The sequence below is a fragment of the Arachis ipaensis genome, chromosome B5 (assembly GCF_059453495.1).
Source record: "Arachis ipaensis isolate K30076 ecotype BB chromosome B5, ASM5945349v1, whole genome shotgun sequence".
Classification (NCBI taxonomy): domain Eukaryota; kingdom Viridiplantae; phylum Streptophyta; class Magnoliopsida; order Fabales; family Fabaceae; genus Arachis; species Arachis ipaensis.
Window position 1 is genome coordinate 86281053 of NC_142440.1, and position 22671 is coordinate 86303723.

Genomic DNA, 22671 nt, shown 5'->3' on the forward strand with positions numbered 1-22671 from the left:
CATATATGTATATATAGCCAAGCCATAGATAATCAATAAGCACTTTTACAATTGAGATGGGAGAAAAAGCATTTTATGAACTTGCAAGACAATTAGATAATTCAAACAGAGATAAATGTTAATGAGCCATTGAACCCTCACTGGATTTGTGTTTACTCTCTAGTCACTCAGTGTTTATTGGGTTAATCACTCTATTTCTCTTTTTATTCTTCCTTTCTATAACTTTGTTCTTCAGCTAACCAATCAACAATTATAGAATGCAGTCATACCAAAAATCATGAGGTATTTAATTAAGGTTGTAATGGGGTCAAGGTAAAGGTAAGGATATATGTATAAGGCTAAGTGAGCTAATAAGTGAATCCTTAATTAGACTAAGATCTCACCTAACATACATAGTAAAACAAAACTTCTTTACCTATTTTCCCATATTTTCCCACTTTTGATGTTACATGCTCATGTTTCAATTTTTATTTTTATCCCATGTGCATTGCTTTTATTTTGCATTTGGGGAATTCTTTTGTATCCCCTTTATTAAATACTGAAAAATAACTTTTTTAATGCACATGGTAATTTAATCACTTTGATTTCTCATGAGCATGCTTCCCAAAATTTCTTATTTTGAGTTATTTTATTCTTTTCAATTTTTCTACCTCTTATTTTTATCATCCATGTTCCCAATAGGTTTCCCATATTTAAACTATTCATAATTTGCTATCTTAAGCTAACCAAGGATTCAACTTGGGATTTTATTTTGTTTTTCTGCTTAAGGCTAGTAGTGTGGCTAAATAGAATAAAAGGGAATTTAAAGGCTCAAGGGGGCTAACAAGGGTGATGTGAAAGGTAGGTTAATTTGGGATAAGTGAGCTAAAATCAAATGACGGCCTCAATCACTCTTTTGGTATGCATATCTATATTCTATATTCTATATTCTATAATTGGACATATAGATTAAAACAAAGTAAAGAACACCAGAATAAATAAGAAGGGCGGAACACACAGGAATAAAAATTATGGTTTAAATATAACCATACAATTAAGCTCAAAACTCACAGGCTGTATGTTCTCTAGCTCAAAAATCATTTATCAGTTATGTATGTCATGCAGGTTTAGTTAAAAATTCCCTATATTCTCAATGTAAAACTTAAGGTGGCTTTAAAGTTCTAGTGTTTCTCCTTGATGAAATGTTGCTAACTAACTAACATGTAATTCTATATATACAAGATGTGTGGATTGTTTCTATTAAGTTCAAGTTTCTAGTTTACTTCCTTTTTATATTTTCAATTTAAACTAAGTTATCTTATGCTAAAAAGGGTAAACTGTACTAATTAATCCACAATTTTCTATAACTACTAAGTTAGAATTGCAACTAAACTAAATAACTAAAAATATGAACTAAAGTGCAAAATGCAGAAAACATAGTAAAAATACATAAAAATAACAATGTATCAGAATATAAGAATAAAAATAAAAAGAAAAATACAGAAAAATATCCAAAATAAAAGAAAAAGAGTCTGTAGTGGTTCACCAAAATAATACGCCAGAGATGGCGACCTCCCCACACTTAAAATGAAGCATCGTCCCTGATGCTCACTCAAGCAGGGTGTGAAGGGGGTGTCATCACCAGAAGGGATGGTAGCTGGTGTCTCTGTGGTGGTAACTGGCTGAAGGTCTGGCTGCTGTAGAGGAGGGGCTGTCTGAATGGGGATCTCAGGGTCTACAGCCTGGATCTAATGTGGGACCTCTGCCTGTGGTGCAGCCTGCTCGGTGTCTGCCTGCTCTTCCTCTCCTTGGGGATGGGTCTCTACCTCGGGCGCATCTGCCTCCTCCTCAGATGCCTCGGATGGTGTGTCAGGCTCAGAGAGGATATCGCCGGATCGTATCATCAGCTTCAGGTGCTCATAGCATCGCTTGTTGCGACGCTCCATCAGGTCAAGTCGTCGAAACAAGCGGTGCACCAGATGATAGACAGGCTCTGTGGCAGGTGGAGGTGCAGTGGTGGTGGCAGGGGTAGGTGGTGTAGCAGTGGAGGAAGAGGGGCCGGCGGATAGTGTGGCTTTGTCAGCAGTGGCAGTCAGGAATGGAGGTCTGTAGCCCAGGGCCAGAAAGTTTCTGCTGTGCGGGATAATCTTCTTGCATTCTGCAGCAGGTGGCCTCCCATCAGCATCCTCCCATGGCACGTCAGCTCGACGGCCCAGTTGGGTAACCAGATAGGGAAAGGGAAGAGTGCCTCGGATGTGGACCCTGGCCATATAGTGCCGGATAAAGCATGGTAGGTACAGGTCCTTACCCTCCATCACACACCATAGGAGGGTGATCATAGCGGCTGGTATCTCAGTCTCGTGAGTGCTCGGCATAATGTAGTTGCTGACTATCTGATGCCATAGCCGAGCCTCATCATTCAGGTAAATCCGCTTGATCTCTTTCGGCATGGTGGTGTTCTGACCCATGATCCAAGGAACTGACGGGTCAAGGGCAATCCGGGCCTTGACTGCATCCCAGTCAAAATGCATAAAGCGCATATCCTCCTCATCTTTCCGATAGTCATCTGTCTGATCAGTCCTAGGCAGAAGCTTCAGAACTTCTTCTATTGCCTCCTCAGTAACCAGAATCTGCTTCCCTCTGAGGTTCACTGCATCTAGGGAAGTTTTAAAGTAGTTGCAGTAGAATCCCCTAACCCAAGATGCATTAACCTCAGTCAGAGGTCTCTCCAGAAAGAACCAGCCTCTTTGTTTGATTTGATTAGAGGTATATTGCTGGAGTTCTTCTGGGATCTTCAAAGTCCGCTCCAGGTATAGGTTCCTAGAGTTTGCAAACACCGGATACTTCAGCTCATAGTATCGGTTTGCAAACTTTACTGGGTCATTGGCGAGAAGTAGCTGGTCGACCTTCTCCTGCGGGGTAAAGGCTTTCTCCCGCAAGGAGGCGTCATGCATGAGATCTATGATAGACATGGAGGCTTCTCCTCTTTTCCTTTTGCCAGTAGTGGCCTTGCATTTTCCCTTTCTCTGGGAATCTGACATCCTGAAAAATAGAAAACCAGGATATAATAAAAATAGGAAAGTAAATAGGCAAATAATCAAAGAAAACACAAAGTGGCAAAGGAGCAATAGGATAATAAATATGAGTTAAGTAAAATGTGCATTTAGGATTGTGTATGATGTAAATCATGTTGCTTGTATGCGAAGTTTGTATTCGTAGGTTTTGATGAATGACAAACCAACAAACGACATGAAAGACAAACCAACAAACAACTTGAATGAACAAGCATATTGAAAGATCAACCAACATTCAACGTTGAGGAATGAAGAGTTGAAAGCAACACAACAACAACAAGAAACTCAAGTCCACAACATTTGAAGACAAGTATAGTGTCTTAGGACTTAGGTAACTTCTTGTTAAGAACCAATTGCTAAATCTCTCAACACACACTCACAAAATGTTTTGATGCACATCTTGCAATTCGATGCTAGCCAAATGGTTTAAAAACTTGTTTTCAAAGGTACAAAAGCATAGGAATTGACTCCAACAAGTTTGAGATCAATCCTAAGCATTTTGAAGTGATTTTAAGCCATTCTTTAAGGTTTGCATCGATGCACACTCATCTTGCATCGATGCAAAGCATGCAACGACTTGTTGCATCGATGCAAAGATGTTTGCATCGATGCAACCTAGCTGAAAATTCAAATTTCAGCTTCAAAGACACATTTGCATCGATGCAAAGTGTTATGCATCGATGCAAATGATTCAAAAACATAAAAAACGGCTAGTTTTAACAAAACGGCTCCATCCCATTAACTCCCCAACGTTTCTAAGGTTTGGGGAGTCTATAAATAGATGGATTGAAGCCTTATTTTATACATGTAAGTATTTGCAAACTATCTTGTTCATATTCTTTCATTCTACACATTTTTAAGGTGTTATAATACACAATTTGAGAGAGCAATATCAATTGGTTCAATAGTGCTAAACTTGTAATCATACACTCTTCTAGAGAGTACTCATTTCATCTCAACAATTCTTTGAGAATTGTTTTCTTGTACACTTTGTAAATTGGAGTGTGATCTCCAAGGTTGAGTCAAGAGTTATAAACACTATAGTCGGTGAGGATACCAAAGAAGTATACTAAGTACTCAAGGCAAATCTTAGAGAAGGAATCTCTAAGTGGAGTGGGTTAGTATACGAGTGGTGATCATATACCGTGAGGTGTTAGAAACTAAGGACTCGGATTGTAAAAGGTTTTTCGCGAGCACCTTGAAGCTTGGCAATAGTGGAACTTCTCAATAGCGATTGAGAAAGAAAGTGGACGTAGGACAAGGATTGTGCCGAACCACTCTAAATAGCGTTTGCATCTCTCTAAACTCATCTCTTCAATATTATTGTCTTTTATCTTTGAGCAAATAAATTGTGATCGAAAAGTAGCTTCGTAAGTACTTAAGGAATGGCTTAAGTCCGATTGGTGAAAAGCTTGATCAATTTATTTGAGTTGGTGTCTATTGGAAAGTAAAAGCTCCTTATAAATGCTTAGCAATTGAGTTAAGCTCTTGGAAAAATACTAGTACAATAACACTTTTGTATATTGTCTTTAACTTTCGCAAAAAGATTCATTGTTGTTGCAATACTCAATTCACCCCCCCCCCTCTTGAGTAATTGTGCATAGGTTCTACAAGTGGTATCAGAGCTTAACCCTTTGAAAGACTTAACCGTTTAAGGGAAAAGATCATGGCAAGCACAAGCTTTAACAACAACAACACTAGTGAAGGTAACTCAACCGCTAGACCTCCTCTTTTTAGCGGAACAAATTACTCTTATTGGAAAAATAAGATGAGAATTTGGATCCGTTCTCAAGATGTGAGAATTTGGAAAGTGATTGAGAATGGAAATCACATTCCAACAAAGACAACAAGCGCTAAAGAAGGAGAAGTCTCCGTCTTAAAGCAAGTACCGAAAGGAGAAAGTGAATATAATGACGATGATTGGAAGAAAGTGGCAATGAATGATAAAGCCATCAACTTCATTCATTGTGCACTTAACGAGCATGATTATATGAAGATCTCTACATGTGAAACCGCTAAAGAGATTTGGGATAAACTCCAAATCACTTACGAAGGAACCGACCACGTTAAAGAATCAAAGGTTGCAAATCTTTGCTTAATGGCAAGTGAAGAAAAGGTTAGTAATGACAACTCCACTTCTTTTAATTTACAAGATGAATATGATGCCTTACTTGAGGTGTACACAAAACTTACCCAAGATTATTCTCTCCTAAAGAAAAAGAATATGGATCTTTTAAAACAAAATGAGATGTTGAAAAATGAGAATATCAATCTTGGAAAAGATAAGTGTAGCACAAGTAGTGATCCATACAAATCTTGTAAAATGCATGAAAATGAAATTACAAATCTTAAGAACACTTTAGCTAAGTTCAATGAATCTTCAAAGAACTTAGATAAAATGTTGAAAAACCAAAAGCATGTTCATAATAAGGAAGGTTTAGGTTTTGAAAAAGGAAAATTTAAAAATACTAAAACTCCTATTAGGCAACCGCAAGCCCAAAAGGCAAGCATGCCTAAAAGGAATGAAGCCTTTAAACATCCTCCTCAACATGCTTCATTTAGAAATTATAATCACAATGCATATAGATCAAAAGATGTTGCATTTAGGAAACAACCTAGGCAACCATTTAGAAACATGCATAGGATGCATAATCCAAATGTCATATGTCATTATTGTAATAAAGTAGGTCATATAGCACCCGTATGCTTTACTAGAATCAAACATATAAACTTTCGTAGTCAAGATACGAGATGGGCACCTTATGGGCATTATGCTCATACTAACCATCAAGGACCCAAATTCACTTGGGTACCTAAATCCCAATTTTAATTGTTTTGTAGGTACGTGTTGGAGCTAAGGATACAAATTGGTATGTTGATAGTGGATGCTCCAAACACATGACCGGCGATGAATCAAAATTCACCGCAATAGAACCTACAAACGGAGGAAACGTGATCTATGGAGACAACAACACCGGCAAAGTAATCGGCGTTGGAAAAGTTGGTAAAAATTCTTCTACCTCCATAGATAATGTTATACTTGTCAAAGGTCTCAAACATAATCTCATTAGTGTTAGCCAACTTTGTGACAAAGGAAACTTAGTCACCTTTGATTCAAAATGTTGTTTGATAAAAAGGCAAGACACTAATGAAATTGTGCTAATTGGACACCGTGTTGACAATGTATACATGATTAATCTAGATGAAGTTTCCTCAAATGATGTGAAATGCCTTATTAGTAAAAATGATGAAACTTGGTTATGGCATCGTAGAGTAGCTCATGCTAACATGGACCATCTTAGCAAGTTGGTCTCTAAAGAGTTAGTAATTGGCTTACCAAAGCTACGTTTTGAAAAAGACGTCCTTTGCGACGCATGTCAAAAGGGAAAACAAGTAAAGGCCTCTTTTAAATCCAAAAACATTGTTTCAACAACAAGGCCATTACAACTTTTGCACATGGATTTATTTGGTCCTTCCAGGACTATGAGCTTTGGTGGCAATTACTATGCTTTAGTTATTGTTGATGATTACTCTCGATTTACATGGACCTTGTTCCTAGCAAACAAGAGTGATGCATTTCGAGCATTCAAAAGATTAGCCAAGGTTATTCAAAATGAAAAGAATTTGCATATATCATCTATTAGAAGTGATCATGGTGGAGATTTTGAAAACAATCTTTTTGAAACCTTTATGTAAAGAAAGTTTTTTTCACATCCGAAATGAACTTGGTATCTTGGATTCTAATCTAATATGATTTGTTTGAATTCATTGTATTTATGTTGCTATTTTTGTATCTCTTACTAACTTAAGCATTGGAGATATCCAATTAGCCATTGTTTTGTAGGTTTATGAGTTGATGAATGAGTAATTAATCTTGAGGTAGATTGAAGAATTTGAAGATTATAAACAATGGAGGATCAACAAATTGAAGATTTTTTTAACATCAAGTCATTTTTTATTGCTTTATGTTTATTTGATTATATGAACTGTTAAACTAACTCCTAGTAAGCTAAGGATTTCTATTATGGTTTAAATACTTTGATATTTCCTTCATAATTCTGTTTAATGATTAATGCTTGTATGCTTATTTCGTGAATAACTCAAAATAGGCTTGGTACCCCTATTTTAAGTTAATGTGCATGCCTTGATATATTTCACTTCTTTAGGGGGAATTATGCATGCTTGTTATATATAAAAAGAGGAAATCAAATTCTTTTTGAAAGGGGGAATATCTCATCCTTGAAATTAATAGAGATATTGAACTTAAAAAAAATTCATTGTTTTATGCATGCTTCTATGACACATTTCAAACTCCTTTCTTTTTGATAATGTCAAAAGGGGGAAGAGAAGTTTGAGGATATTTGAAATTTTGAACTCTTGAAAAAGAAGAAGTTTGAGGATTTGAAAAGAAGAAATAAGTTTGCGAAACAATGTTTTCAAAAAGACTTCCGCTAAGCAAAAACTTTGATATCTAAATCGTTTTCTTTGATAAACGCCCTTTAAGGGAACAAATGCACATATTTAGGGGGAACTCCTGCAAAATTTTTGTGTGAAGTCTTCTCCAAAGCTTTCTATAAAACAAAGTGCATTATTGTTACTTTCAAAATCATTTATAAATGCATATCCTCAAAATTGGTTTGTCATTATCAAAAAGGGGGAAATTGTAAATCATGTTGCTTGTATGCGAAGTTTGTATTCGTAGGTTTTGATGAATGACAAACCAACAAACGACATGAAAGACAAACCAACAAACAACTTGAATGAACAAGCATATTGAAAGATCAACCAACATTCAACGTTGAGGAATGAAGAGTTGAAAGCAACACAACAACAACAAGAAACTCAAGTCCACAACATTTGAAGACAAGTATAGTGTCTTAGGACTTAGGTAACTTCTTGTTAAGAACCAATTGCTAAATCTCTCAACACACACTCACAAAATGTTTTGATGCACATCTTGCAATTCGATGCTAGCCAAATGGTTTAAAAACTTGTTTTCAAAGGTACAAAAGCATAGGAATTGACTCCAACAAGTTTGAGATCAATCCTAAGCATTTTGAAGTGATTTTAAGCCATTCTTTAAGGTTTGCATCGATGCACACTCATCTTGCATCGATGCAAAGCATGCAACGACTTGTTGCATCGATGCAAAGATGTTTGCATCGATGTAACCTAGCTGAAAATTCAAATTTCAGCTTCAAAGACACATTTGCATCGATGCAAAGTGTTATGCATCGATGCAAATGATTCAAAAACATAAAAAACGGCTAGTTTTAACAAAACGGCTCCATCCCATTAACTCCCCAACGTTTCTAAGGTTTGGGGAGTCTATAAATAGATGGATTGAAGCCTTATTTCATACATGTGAGTATTTGCAAACTATCTTGTTCATATTCTTTCATTCTACACATTTTTAAGGTGTTATAATACACAATTTGAGAGAGCAATATCAATTGGTTCAATAGTGCTAAACTTGTAATCATACACTCTTCTAGAGAGTACTCATTTCATCTCAACAATTCTTTGAGAATTGTTTTCTTGTACACTTTGTAAATTGGAGTGTGATCTCCAAGGTTGAGTCAAGAGTTATAAACACTATAGTCGGTGAGGATACCAAAGAAGTATACTAAGTACTCAAGGCAAATCTTAGAGAAGGAATCTCTAAGTGGAGTGGGTTAGTATACGAGTGGTGATCATATACCGTGAGGTGTTAGAAACTAAGGACTCGGATTGTAAAAGGTTTTGCGCGAGCACCTTGAAGCTTGGCAATAGTGGAACTTCTCAATAGCGATTGAGAAAGAAAGTGGACGTAGGACAAGGATTGTGCCGAACCACTCTAAATAGCGTTTGCATCTCTCTAAACTCATCTCTTCAATATTATTGTCTTTTATCTTTGAGCAAATAAATTGTGATCGAAAAGTAGCTTCGTAAGTACTTAAGGAATGGCTTAAGTCCGATTGGTGAAAAGCTTGATCAATTTATTTGAGTTGGTGTCTATTGGAAAGTAAAAGCTCCTTATAAATGCTTAGCAATTGAGTTAAGCTCTTGGAAAAATACTAGTACAATAACACTTTTGTATATTGTCTTTAACTTTCGCAAAAAGATTCATTGTTGTTGCAATACTCAATTCACCCCCCCCTCTTGAGTAATTGTGCATAGGTTCTACATATGAGTGAAAAGTCTGAAAAGAAGAAATCACAATCCAAAATATAATTGAATGCAAGTTAAATAGAAAAATTAACATCATGCCTTGGTCAGAATGTTAAAAGAAAGTGAAAGAAAAGCAAAAAAAAGAAGATTTGAAAAGGTTAGGTTGGTTAGAGTTAAAATTAGTGAGTTAGTGAAAAATGGGTTAAAGTAAGAGGCATAATGAAAATAGTCCAAGTAACAAGTAATCACAGGTAGAAGCTATAGGTAACTCATATTCAAACAAGTAAAACAGTTTGATGATGATTCAAATAGAGATAAAGAAAGCAAAAATAGGAATCAAACATAAAAATTGCAGTTTAGGAACCAGGAAATCAAAGAGGATAAGAATGCATGCCCTGGCATTCAGGAATGGTTTGGTTAAAGCAGTGGAGAACAGAGTTCAAAATTCCAAAACCAAAACATAAATGAAAGTCAAAAACAATTTACAGAAATTTGGACAGCATTCCGGCTAAAATTGGATTTTCCCGGAAAATAAACAGCAATCAAACAGTTCATATGAATTAAAAAATCAAGCTGCAGTTACATATAATGAATATAAACATGAAAATTCAGTGTAAAGAGCAGCAATATACAAGAAATACAGCATATGAACAAGATCACAAGAACAGCAGATTTGCAAATTTGATAAAAGAGAAACATGAACAGTGCAAGTAAATAGACCTAAATCCACTAACCACATCCTAAGCTACCTAACAACCTAAAATCCACTACAACATGCATATCTAACTAGCCTAAACATGAACATAAATGGAAAAATAAGAATAACTACGAATGGATAAAAGGATTGCGTGTTGCGGAACTTGGAAGGCCGAATAATGAGAATAGGCAGAAAGGTGGCTGGGGGTGGTGATGATGGTGGCGTCCGGTGCTGGGCACGACAGCTGGCGGTGGTGGGCACGGCAGCACGGCTGTTCGGGGCAGGGGGAAGAGAGAGTGATGGGGGTAGGGGAAGGGAGGGGGGAAAGGGGTGGTGTTGCTGGTGGAAGGGGGGGTTGCAGTTGGGACGGTTGGCGGCGGTGGGTGGTGGCGCGGAGGGGAGCAGTGGCGGAGGAGGAGGGAAAAATAAGAAAGAGGAAGAAAGAAGGGAGAAGGAGGGAGGGGTGGGTGGCGGCGGCATCTGGGTGGTCGGTGGCGTCTGGGTGGTGGCGCGGTGGTGGCTGGGTGGTGGTTGTGGTTTGGAGGAGGAGATAAGGAAGGGGGTGGGGTTCAGGGGGGGCACGAGAATAGGGTTTCGCGTGACCTGGGGGGGTTATAATTTAAATCCACGCTGCTGCGTGGGGCACGCGGTCGCGTGGCTGGAGCGAAAAAGGTGGTTGACGCGATCGCGTGGATGACGCGATCGCGCGGAGGGAAAAAAGAGTAAATGACACAATCGCGTGGGGCATGCGATCGCGTCGCTGGAATTTCTGCTAAACGCACGAATCCAGCGTCGTTTCAGCGCAACTATCTGTCTCCTTGGTGGTGTTCGTGCAATCCATGCGACGCGGTCGCGTGGGATTGGTATTGTGCGAGTGACGCGATCGCGTGGGCCATTTGTGCGAAACGCACAGTGGCCGCACGATTCCAGCCTAACTTTCTGGACGTTGGATGTTTACGCCGATCTCCAGGTCACGCGGCCGCGTCGATGACACGGTCGCATGGGAAGTGTAGTTCGCCATTTGACGCAATCGCATGGGTGATGCGGTCGCGTCGCGCACCCTTTTTTTTTACGCATGAAAAATGCAGAATGCAATGATTAATGTGAATGCTATGCATGATTCCAGGTTTAATAATGAAATAAAATTAAACTCAAAAATAAACAAGAGTAAATAAAATTGAAAGTACGAAAGGAACGATCATACCATGGTAGGTTGTCTCCCACCCAACAGTTTTAGTTAAAGTCCTTAAGTTGGACATTGGAAGGGCTTCCTGTTATGGTGGCTTGTGTTTAAATTCATCCAGAAATCTCCACCAATGCTTGGAATGCCAATAGCCTCCGGGGTCCCAAACTGGGCTTGTAAAGCTTCTGAACAGCTTCAAACAGATTGTCAGGCTCCCGGGGTGACGAATGTCAGAATAGATTCCAGGATCCCAAGCCTTGTTTTTAGATCCGCCTCCGTCTTGATCTACATGTTTCCATCCGGGTGGTTTAGAAAGTAGATTCTCACCATGGTAACCAAACGTTTTCCGTGATCCATTCGATTGAACATGATACCAATCCGTACACTTCAAGTTGAAGCGTGGAACCTTATTGAACCTTGTGCACCAGCTCTGAGCACGAGCTGTTTCCCTCTTACTCTTAAAGCCGCAGAGAGCTTTAAGCTGGCCATCTGTTTCAAGCAAACCATATTCAAGTGAAAAAGTAAAGTTAAAGGTTAAGGATTGTACCCACTTGAAGCTTGTATTAGGTGGTAATGGCCTTGGGATAGGTGTTTCCAGTGGTTCTGTAAGTTCTGCTCCCTGGTAATCTTCTGTGAATTCCTCCACTTCTTTGCAAGGGTCTTCAAACGCATCATCACCCTGGTCAAAGTCTTCTATGTCTTCCTCATCACTCGAGTCATAGATTGGAGGTTGAGAGAAATCTACCTCCGCATCATCTTCGTATTCACTTGGGAAAGATACTTCGATCTCAGAGAATTCACTTGCGGATGCAAGTTCATCACTAAGAAAACTTGACTTGTGACTATCATTATCAAGAGAATTTGCTTCTTGGATTATTCCGTCTGATTCTTCATAAACGATTTGCCTTGGGGATTGTGCGCTATCCTCCTTAGCATCAACTGTAACATCCTTGACGGAGTTCTCCTCAACGCTGGATTCCCATGGAGGCTCTGCATCTCCTAGATCTTCAACCAACTCTTCTTTTTGTACAATGGCAGCTTCTTCTACTTGTTCTAATACGAACTCATTCTCTGTCTTGTCCACTGGCGTTTCTAGTATCTCCTTCATGCTACGCTCTTCATTAGATTGTCCACATAGGGCAGTGGTTGGTCCTTGAACGCTCGAATGTTTAGAAGCTAATTGCTTTACTGCCTGCTCTAGTTGATGAAGGGTTGTTTGAAGTTTATTTACTGTTGCCTTGAGGCGAACCTCTGATTCTCGGGGTGATAGACTTGGATATGGCACAGGGGGAAGTGGTGGTGTTCGGGAGTGACTGGATTGGAACTGGGGGAGATGAGGATCATACGGTGGTGAATGGTGAAAAGGAGCTTGTGAGTGTGGTGGTATAAAGTTGCGTTGAGAGGATGGCCTATAAGCACAGGGTAGGGCTTGTTGGTAAATACAAGGTTGTCTACCATGTCTATTTGCTTGGTATGCATTGTTAAACGATCTTTGTCCATGATATCTTGGAGGGTGTTGTTGCCTAGAGGGTTGATCAGATCCTCTTGGCTCCATCCATCTTTGATTGATCTAACCTTGATGCATGTTCCTGTTATAACTTTCATTCCTTTCAACAACATTAGAACCAAACTCAAAGTGAAAGGGGTGAGAATTCATAGTAGCTAAAAGAAATAAAGAGGGGAAAAAGAAAGACAACTAAATAAGTAAAAAGAAAAATATTTACAATAACCAATAATAAGGCACCCGATTGCAGTTCCCCGGCAAAGGCGCCATTTTGACGAATGTGATTTTTGCTAGTAAAGAATTTGTAAAAATAGTCGCATTGTAGATATAGTTTCTAAACCAACAGAAATACCTTCGTACAAACGTTTTGGGTGTCACAAGTAACAAACCCCTTTTTAAATTGTTAACCGAAGTATTCAAACCTCGGGTCGTCTTCTCAAGGAACTGCAGGGAAGTATGTTCTTATTATTGGCTATAAAGATTGTAAATCGGGGTTTAGAGGATGAGAAGCAAGTGATTTAAATAAAGTAAATGAAGAACAAGTAATTTAAATAGCAATTAAATTAAATAAATGACTATAAATAAGCTTTTGGCAAGGTATGAAAAATTAGCGGTCCTATCCTAGCTATCCTTATCAAAGATGATGATAATTGAATCTTAATTTCGCTTTGTTAACCTTTACTAAAGTAAAGGAAGGTCAAGGGATTAATTAATTGATCTTCGAATCCTATTTATTTCCTAAGAAAAGATTGGAATTATTGAAGCTCAAATTAACAAAGATAATAATTGTCAAGCATGTTTGAGTTTGATAGCTCCTGAGTTACTGATTTCTTAACCAAGACCAAAGAGGGGGGAAAATAAATCTACTGGAATAAAAATATCTTCAGATTGGGAATAATTGTAACTAATAAATAGAAGAAAGCGATATTAAACTGAAATACCTCAAATAACAGTAATTCAAAATAGTAATCTGTAACGTGGGAGTATTCATAAATTCAATTATAAAAGTAAACAAGCAACTAAAGCAATGAATGAAAGTAAAAGGGAAGCTTAAAGTAAAGGAATATTAAAATCTGGGATCGAGAGTTACTCCTAAAGAGAGAAGTCCTAAATCCTAATCCTAAAGAGAGAGAGAATATCTCTCTAAACTAAATCTAAATCATGAAAACTAAACTAAAGTGGTCACTCCCTGTGAATGGATGCATTCCCTCACTTCATAACCTCTGGTCTATGCCTTCTGGACTTGGATTTGGGCCAAAAAGGGGCTTCAGAAATCGCTGGGAGCATTTTCTGCAATTTCTGGTGCGTGGCCTCTGTCACGCGTCCACGTGGGTCACGCGGTCGCGTCATTCGGAGCTTTTCTTGCCACACGGTCACGTCAGTCATGCGACCGCGTCATGTGCGTTCTGCTTAAGGCACGCGGTCGCGTCAGTCATGCGGCCGCGTTGCTGCTTCTTTGCGCTTGGCATGCGTCTACGTCGCCCATGCGATCGCGTTGATGCCAATTTCTTCAGAAGCTCCGTTTTGTGCTCTCCTTCCATTTTTGTATGTTTCCTTTCCATCCTTTAAGTCATTCCTACCTTAGAAGATCTGAAAACTACTCAACACACTAATCACGGCATCGAATGGAATTAAAGGTGATTAAAATAATTAATTTAAAAGCATAGGAAACATGTTTTTCACATACATCACATAATAAGGAAGGGAAAGTAAAACCATGCAATTAACATGAATAAGTGGGTGAAGGATTGAATAAATCACTCAAACTAAGCACAAAATATATCATAAAATATGGGTTTATCAGGAAAATTTGGTAAACTAATGAAAGCTATGAACCATAAATGATAACAAGCAACCAAGGCAACTCAACAAACATAAAATAAGCATCAAACATCAAATTCATGAACAAGAACTCAAAATTGCAAAACTATGTAAATGTTGACAAGAGACATGAAATATAAGAAAGTGTAGAACAAGTAATGCAATTAAAAGAGAAATTAAAGAAATACTTACAATGAAATTGCTAGAATCCAAAATCAAACTTGAAGTATAAAATTCTACAAACCCTAATTAAAACCCTAAGAGAGAAAATTACCTAATCTACACTACTCCTACTCCTACTATGTAAAATGTAACAACCCTGGTTTTCGAGTACGCGAGATCTTTTCTGAAAGAACGGATTTCTCCGGAGGATCAGTAAGGGAAGAACCTCTGATATATGATCAAGTATCACGATCCTCATTGTCGTTACGTCTTCTTTAAGCTAGAACTTTTTGAGGCAAGCTCGATAATGCAGTCACGAAGAACCTAGTTTTTGAACCGTATTGATTTGGAGTTTTGATCCTATTTTTCGTAAATAATCTCAGTTTGATGAACCAGACTCGATTCATGAGAGAAGAGAGATAATAGGATAATATTATCATTATATTAGTATTAGAAGCTTCTTGAATGATATTATAAGGTTACCTGGTTAGTTTTAGTTAAAAATTGAAAATCGGTTTAACCGGGTTCATAGTTTACTGGTGCAGCTTAGCACCAGCACTCTCTGATGACTTTAGCAATGCTAAGGCCTTATTATACATGTTTTATTCTCATAATAAATATGTTACTAGTGTCATTCATGCTAGTAGCTCAGAAAATAATTTTTATATTAGAGATGTTTTTACAAGTGTTCCGATACATCTAGTTTTAGTAGTTATACACCTGAGATATTTTAATATTATTTTAACGCACCTCCAAGCCAACCAATCACAACTCACTCTACACCCCCAAAACCCCCAAGGCTGGTTCATTTGCTCCTTGAGGCCAAAATTTCCAAGAGGGAAAAAGAGAGAAAATGATTCTCTCTTCTTTCTCTACATGATCATATGACTTATCAAGGCTGGAATCAAGGTGAGTTGGCTGCACCATCTCCCGTTTGCTTCGGTTTCAAGGAAACATGCTTAAACATGTGTTTTCTTGATGTTCTTCCTTAGGAGTCATGCTTAATTTGACTTGAGGGCCAAGAAACGTTAATTTCCAACAAGTCTAAGGTTAGAAATCCCTTCCTAAGATGCTGAGAAAGATTTGGTTAGTTGAGGGTTTTTGGATTTAAAGTTGTTCTTGATGTGATATAGGAGAAAAAAGTGCTTAAGGACCACCTGAAAGTGTAACCGAATTAGGAGCAGCAAAACCAGGTAGGGTGTGACGAAATTAATCTTGATTATTTGTGTTTGAGTTGTGTGAATGTTGTATGGTTTGACTGTGCTTGAAATTGATGATTTATATGAGTGATTCTTGTTGAAATTTTGGTGCAAATTTGATGAAATTTGATAAAATTCAAGCTTTGAGTTCATGTTCTTGGAGCTGCTGGAAAAACGAAACCCTAGGCTTAAATTGAGGTTGAATTTGTGTTAAAATCATGAAGAAAAGATGGGATTTTAGTGGCTAGGAATTTATTTTGAATTATGGTAAAAATCGGTTGCTGAAAAGACTAAAAAACAGGTAAAAATAGAGAAAGAATCTGAAGAATTTACGAAGAACACTTTGAGTGTGATGAAGAACAATGAAGAACAGACTTTAGATCGTTAAAAGGGCAAGGAAGTAAAATTTTTGGTGTTTAGGGGGTTATTTGGTAATTTCTGAAAGTTAGGGTGGTTAAAGTAGAAATATTAAAAGTTACGGGTGGTAAAAAGTAAATTTTAAAGGTTAAAAGTTAAAGTGGGGTAATTTTCGAAAATTTAATGATAAAATAACAAATAATAATAAAATATTAAATAATAATATTTAATTAAAAATAATATCTTAATAAAAATAATAAAATAATGCAGAAAAGGCAGTTTTCCGTAAAAGCTTTAGAAAGACAACTTTAATCGCAGAATCTCATAATTACCTTCATAAAACACTTAGGGAGTGGTAAGAACATATTAGTGAGGCAAAGATAAAGGAAAGATAAAAAGTTAAATAAAAGATGAAAACCAAAGAAATGTCTGTAAAGTTTTAATGACAGAAAACAGACAGAGACTAGGGAACGAACTAGGGCAACGTAGTTAGTCCTTGAATTGCGACTAGGATTAGGTATAATATGAAAAGTTAAACTGTTTTAGTATAGACTTAATGAACCTATACTTGGGACAGGCTAACTATTCATACCGAAATTTACATAAGCTTTAAAATACATACGTTAAGCAGAAAAATTAGAGCAGAATAAAGTAACACAGAGAACAGAGTAAGCAGAGTAAAGTAAAGAGATAAAGAAAAAAAAGAGTAATATAGATACAAAAGAAAGAGTAATCAGAAAAAAATAAAGAGATACAGAGAACAGAGTAACCAGAGCAGAGTAAAGAGATATTTGTTTTATGTACATTTGTTGCTTGAGGCAACCCAAGAGATGTTTGTTTATTCATTTGTTGCATTAAGGCAACTCCAAAATTATTTGTATACTCATCTGCTGCATTGAGGCAGTCAGATAAATAGTGGTACGACCACAGAACGTTTTTCAGTGCTACACAGCTATTGAGAGCTGTACCTGCAACTGATAACTTGGGATCACTTGCAGAGGATATTAATTCATACACGGCTAGAATGCCGCACCTGTAACACAAGGATTGCTTACAGAGGATATGATTTCATAAACGGCTAGAATGCCGCCACCTGTAAGGCAGAGTCTGCTTACAGAGGATATGACGCATATGTTGGTTAGTGAGAACTGTACCTATACCGACTGGAAAACCATACCCGTTTTAGCTGCTTCGGGTTACGTCGGGAGCGGGTAGAAACCGAAAAATGAGCTCATTACCTGCATTAAGGCTAGACATGCATCATACTTGGTTGTGCATTTCTTCCATTATGTTTTTTGTATGAATGTATGCTTTCTTTGTGGGTATTCTATTCTTTGTGTTTGTGTTATTTTCTTGTATTCTTCTGTTTGTGTTCTTCTATCTGTTTTCTCTATCTTCTCTATTTATTTGTATCTTCTATTTACTGCTTTCTGTATTCTGCTATTTACCTCTAAAACAACATGGAATTAATGAACTTAAGTAATAACCCCAGCCCTACTAGGAACTCCCCAGTTCCTACCCTTCTCTCTCCCTTCCCCCTTCAGATGGAAGTAAGAGTACCTTATTGTAGTTCGTTGATGATGGTTCTACAAAGAGGATTCCGCTCTAGATAGTCTTCTGATTCTAGGGTGAATTTCATTCTCTGTTTATATATATATACTGTGAGACCAGCCAATGTCTGCACCCCGTTTGTACGTGAACTTTAACCTAAATCCTGTGTACGAGACTCCTATTGTGTGGCTACTTGATGAGGTACTAGAGAGACGTCCTATAGCAATGTCTGATCGTGCAGAGGAGTAGCAGATGATGTTCTACCTTTTGATGACGTTCCACCTGACTTGAGTTTTGAAGACTTCGAATGTACTTTCCCTCGCTTTAGTAGTTTAGAGGGACTAGGTGAGTATATAGTCTATGCTAGCCTAGGTGCCAACTTAGGGACCTCTTGAACAGGTCAGGACCTGGGATGTTGTATGTATGTATATGTATATAGTTATTATCTAGCTATATCTAGGGGTGTTCTAACTAAAAGTCTATACTCTGATAAAGGCTGGAACACCGAATGTTGTTAGATGCTTGTGATGTATTTATGTGTGGTTGTTTATAACTGTTTTATCTGTTATCAGTTGGGAGTTGATTATGAATGATTCCATCTATTAATCCAAACGTTTTCAAAAAAAAAAATACCTCGCAAATTAACTACACTTTTAACAACGAATCAGGCTCATATGATAAATAATAGATAATAATTAGGAAGACAAATTGGTAGCGCTCAGTTTCCGGTATGATCTAGACATATTGAAAATTGGGTCGTTACATAAAACTATGAAAAATTATGTCTAAGTCCTAATGCCTTCATATGAGATGTTGCCCCCTTCATATAGTTCTTGATTTCAGCCTCAAGCCTTCAGAAATGGGCCAAAAAGAGCATCAAAACGCGAGTGCACGTGCATTTTTAATGAAGGCATGTGCGTCCACCTGTGCGGACGCACAGACGTGTGCGTCCGCACACTCTGCCAAAAATCTCTACCCGTGCGTACTCACAGGTAGTTGTGCGCACGCACACTAGGCGATGCATGATTGACGCGCGACGTGCACGGCGCGGCCCATGCGCATGCGTGGCTCCGATCTGATCGCTGTGCGTACGCACGCAGGTCTGTGCGTACGCACGCTAGGTTGAGCTCTTCTCCTTTGTTTTCTTCATATTTTCTCCCTTTTTGCATGCTTTCTTCCACTTCTACCAAACCATTCTTGCCTCTAGGAGTTGAAATCACTCAACAAACATATCACGGCATCGAATGGAGTAAAAGTGGGATTAAAATCATTAATTTAAGCACAAAAATGCATGTTTTCACATTTAGGCACAATCTAGAAAGAAAACACAAAAGTATGCTATTTTGGTGAATAAGTGTGTGTTTATGTGATGAAATCCATCCAATTATAGCCAAAATATATCATCAAATATGGATTCATCAGTATGTGTTGAGGTGGTTTTTGGTAGTAATCATGATAGGGTTATGGTGGTTCTAAAGGTTCTTGTTCGTAATGATCACAAGAATATGGTATGGGTGATTGATCATATGATGGATATGGATCATAGGATGGTACTTGGTAAAACAGGGCTCGTGAGTAGCGTTGATGGTCATGTTGAAGGTAAGATTCATAGGCATATGATGGTGGTAATTGATTGTCACAAAGAGATTTACCATAGCCATTGAATTGACATGCATTAGGATGGTGACTATACCTATAAGTATCCAGAGGTTGTTGCTAATAGGAGTGATCAATTCCTTGAGCCTCCTCCCCTCTTTGTTGGTTCCATCCTTGATACATGTGGTCATTGAAGTTCATATTTCCTACAACACAATTAGAACCAAACTCATAGCCAAACGGGTGAGAATTCATAGTGGAAACAAAAACAAACTAACAAAGTCCTAAAGCTAACAAAAACTAACAAACAAGCAAAAGAGAAACATATTCACAATGTTCACATACATACAATAACCAATAACAAGGCACACAATTGCAATTCCCCGGCAACGGCGCCATTTTGATGAATGGAAAATTGATGGTATAGAATTTCACAATAAATTCTCGTCGAAGTATAGTTTCTAAACCAACAAAGAATCCTTTCATGCAAAATTTTTTTTGTCATAGGTACAAACCCCTAATAAAACTAATAACCGAAGTATTTAAACCTTGGGTCGTCTCTCAAAGAAATTGTAGGGTAGTGTTCTTGTTATTAGCTATGGACATGTATATTTTGGGGTTTTGAATAAGAGACAAGAAAGGTAAGTGGCAAAGGAATTCAAATGATGAAAAGGTCTTGGCAATGTCCGGTGGTCAAGGATCTCTATCCATATCACTAGCCATAACATGATAATTGCAAGGATCAATCCCATTAAGTCATTCTCTAACAAGTAAAGGAAAGTCAAATGAGCTATACCAATTTAAGTCCATAAGTCCTAGCTATTCACTAATTGAATTAATGAGAGCTAGAGTCAATGGCTACCAACTATCAATCACTTGGACATTAGTAACTCAAGAATTCCTAAATTACCTTTCCAAGCCAAGGACATAAAATTCTACTCTAACATCCTTTCAAGCATTTTGACAAACACTTAGAAGGTATAAAAGGAAAGCATAGTAGATTGACAACAAGAATGAAATCTAACAACAACTTATTGCAATGAATCAACAACAACAATCAAAGAAAGCACAATTAGCATGAATTACCTCAAATTGCATTAAATGAAAATAAAAGGAACAAGAGTAGATCAACAACAAAGCATAGAGACAAAATAAAGGAAATTACAACAAGAGAATAGAAGAATAAGATGTAGCAACAAAGAATTGAAAGGTAGAAGTAGATGAAAGCATGAATTAAAACCTAGATCTAAGCTTATCCTAAACCTAATCCTAATTCTAGATGGAAGAGAGAGCTTCTCTCTCTAGAAACTAACTAAAGCATTAACTAAACTAAACTATGTGTAGAGTGATGGAATGATGCCTCTCCCCTTCAATCCTTGGTCCTTTTAACCTTTTCCCGCCAAAATTCAGCTCCAAACTGGGCCAGGGACACTTCTCAATTTGCCAGGCACGATTTCACTTAAAAATCACATGCCAGCACCGACGCGTACGTGTATAGCACGCGTGCGCGTCCTTGGGGTTTTACGATCCACGTGTGCGCGTCTTTTGCGCGTGCGCGTGGATGAGTGCAACCAAATCTTTAGTTTTTTTCCATGTGTTCTCCACTTTGCATGCTTTCCTCTTCAATCCTTTGATCCATTCCTAGCCTTTTAAACCTGAAATCAGTTAACAAACACATCAAGGCATCTAGTGGAATCAAAGGAAGATTAAAATTATCAAATTAAGGGTCTAAAAGCATGTTTTCACACTTAAGCACAAATTAAGAAAGAATCACAAAACCATGCTATTTCATTGAAAAAATGTGAGAAAAGGTTGATAAAATACTCCAAATTCAACCCATGATATACCCTAAAAATGGGGTTTATCAAGGAGCCACTGACACCACTCTATTTATTAAGAATTATAATGATCATTTTATTCTTGTGCAAGTTTATGTTGATGATATTATCTTTGGTTCGGCTAATGAGGATTTGTGTACAGATTTTGCTAAGCTTATGAGCATGATGGAAGAGCTCAATTTCTTTTTAGGATTGCAAATCAAGCAAACAGCAGAAGGCATATTCATTCATCAAGAGAAATATGCTAAAGAAATTGTCAAGAAATTTGGGATGGAATGTGTTAAGTCAATGGAACCCCCATGTATCCTAATATCAAGCTAGATAAAGATGAACATGCTAGAGATGTTGATGAAACCCGTTACAGGGGAATCATTGGCTCTTTGATGTATCTAACCTCATCAAGGCCAGACATCATACAAAATGTTGGTGTGTGCTCACGATTCCAATCCAAACCTAAGGAGTCTCATCTATCAGCAGTTAAAAGGATCACCCGATATGTGCTTGGTACCACTAATTATGGTTTATGGTTTTCCAAAATTGATTCTTTTCAATTAGTGGATTTTTGTGATGCAGATTTTGCTAGGGACATAATTGATAGAAGAAGCGCAAGTGGCATGTGCTACTTCCCTGAAAAATCACTCATTGTTTGGTCAAGCAAAAAGCAAGCAACAGTGGCACTCTCTACTGCCAAAGCTGAATACATTGCAGCCTCATCTTGTTGTTCTCAACTACTATGCTTAAAAACTCAGTTAGCTGACTATAAACTGAAAGTATCTAATATTCCATTGTTTTGTGACAACATAAGTGCTATAAATATTTCCAAAAACCCTGTTCTGCGCTCTATAACAAAGCACATAGAAGTTCGATTTCATTCTATAAGAGAACATGTGCAAAACGAAAATTTAGATATTCAGTTTGTTAAATTTGAAGATCAGCTGGCTGACATTTCACCAAACCATTGATAGAAGAGAGGTTTTGTAAATTAAAGACTGAACTGGGCATTCTTGCTTCATCTATGTTTTCTTAATGATTCTAATATTGAGATTTTTGTGTTTTGTCTCATAGATCGAGATGAGACTTTTCTAGGCTGATGATGAGTGAGCTTCAGTAATCCATTGTGAAGCTTACTGGATTCATAACTGGCCTCTATGAGTGATGGACCTAAAGTGCTGGGTCAGTTTAACGAAGTTTGAGCCTCCTTTATTGAAGCTTTTGGGCCCATTCCATTCTTGCAGTCTCAATTTTTAATCACTTGGATTTCATTTTTTATTTTTGGGCCTCATATTAATTGCATTTTATTATTCAAAATTTTTGTGTTGTGTTGTTTCTTTTAACGTACAAAGGTTATAGCTATAACTTTCAAAGTTTTTCGAAGTTTTCATTTTTATCCTTTTCCAAGACGCAACCTTTACACTCCTCCAAGCCTATATTAACTTCCCACTACATGCATCCTTTCACACTATACTCTCTCCACTTCTTCATCTTCTGCAAATAACCAGTGCTCTATATATATGGCACGCAAGAAAAAAGCTGTCCGCAGAGGCTCTCACAGTGGCACCT

At 37.6% G+C, this 22671-nt stretch overlaps 1 pseudogene; it reads left to right on the forward strand.

The window, feature by feature from the left end:
- The first annotated feature begins 21410 nt into the window (after positions 1 to 21410).
- LOC148564847 (secreted RxLR effector protein 161 pseudogene) lies at positions 21411 to 22073 on the forward strand (annotated as a pseudogene).
- The last annotated feature ends 598 nt before the right edge of the window (positions 22074 to 22671 follow it).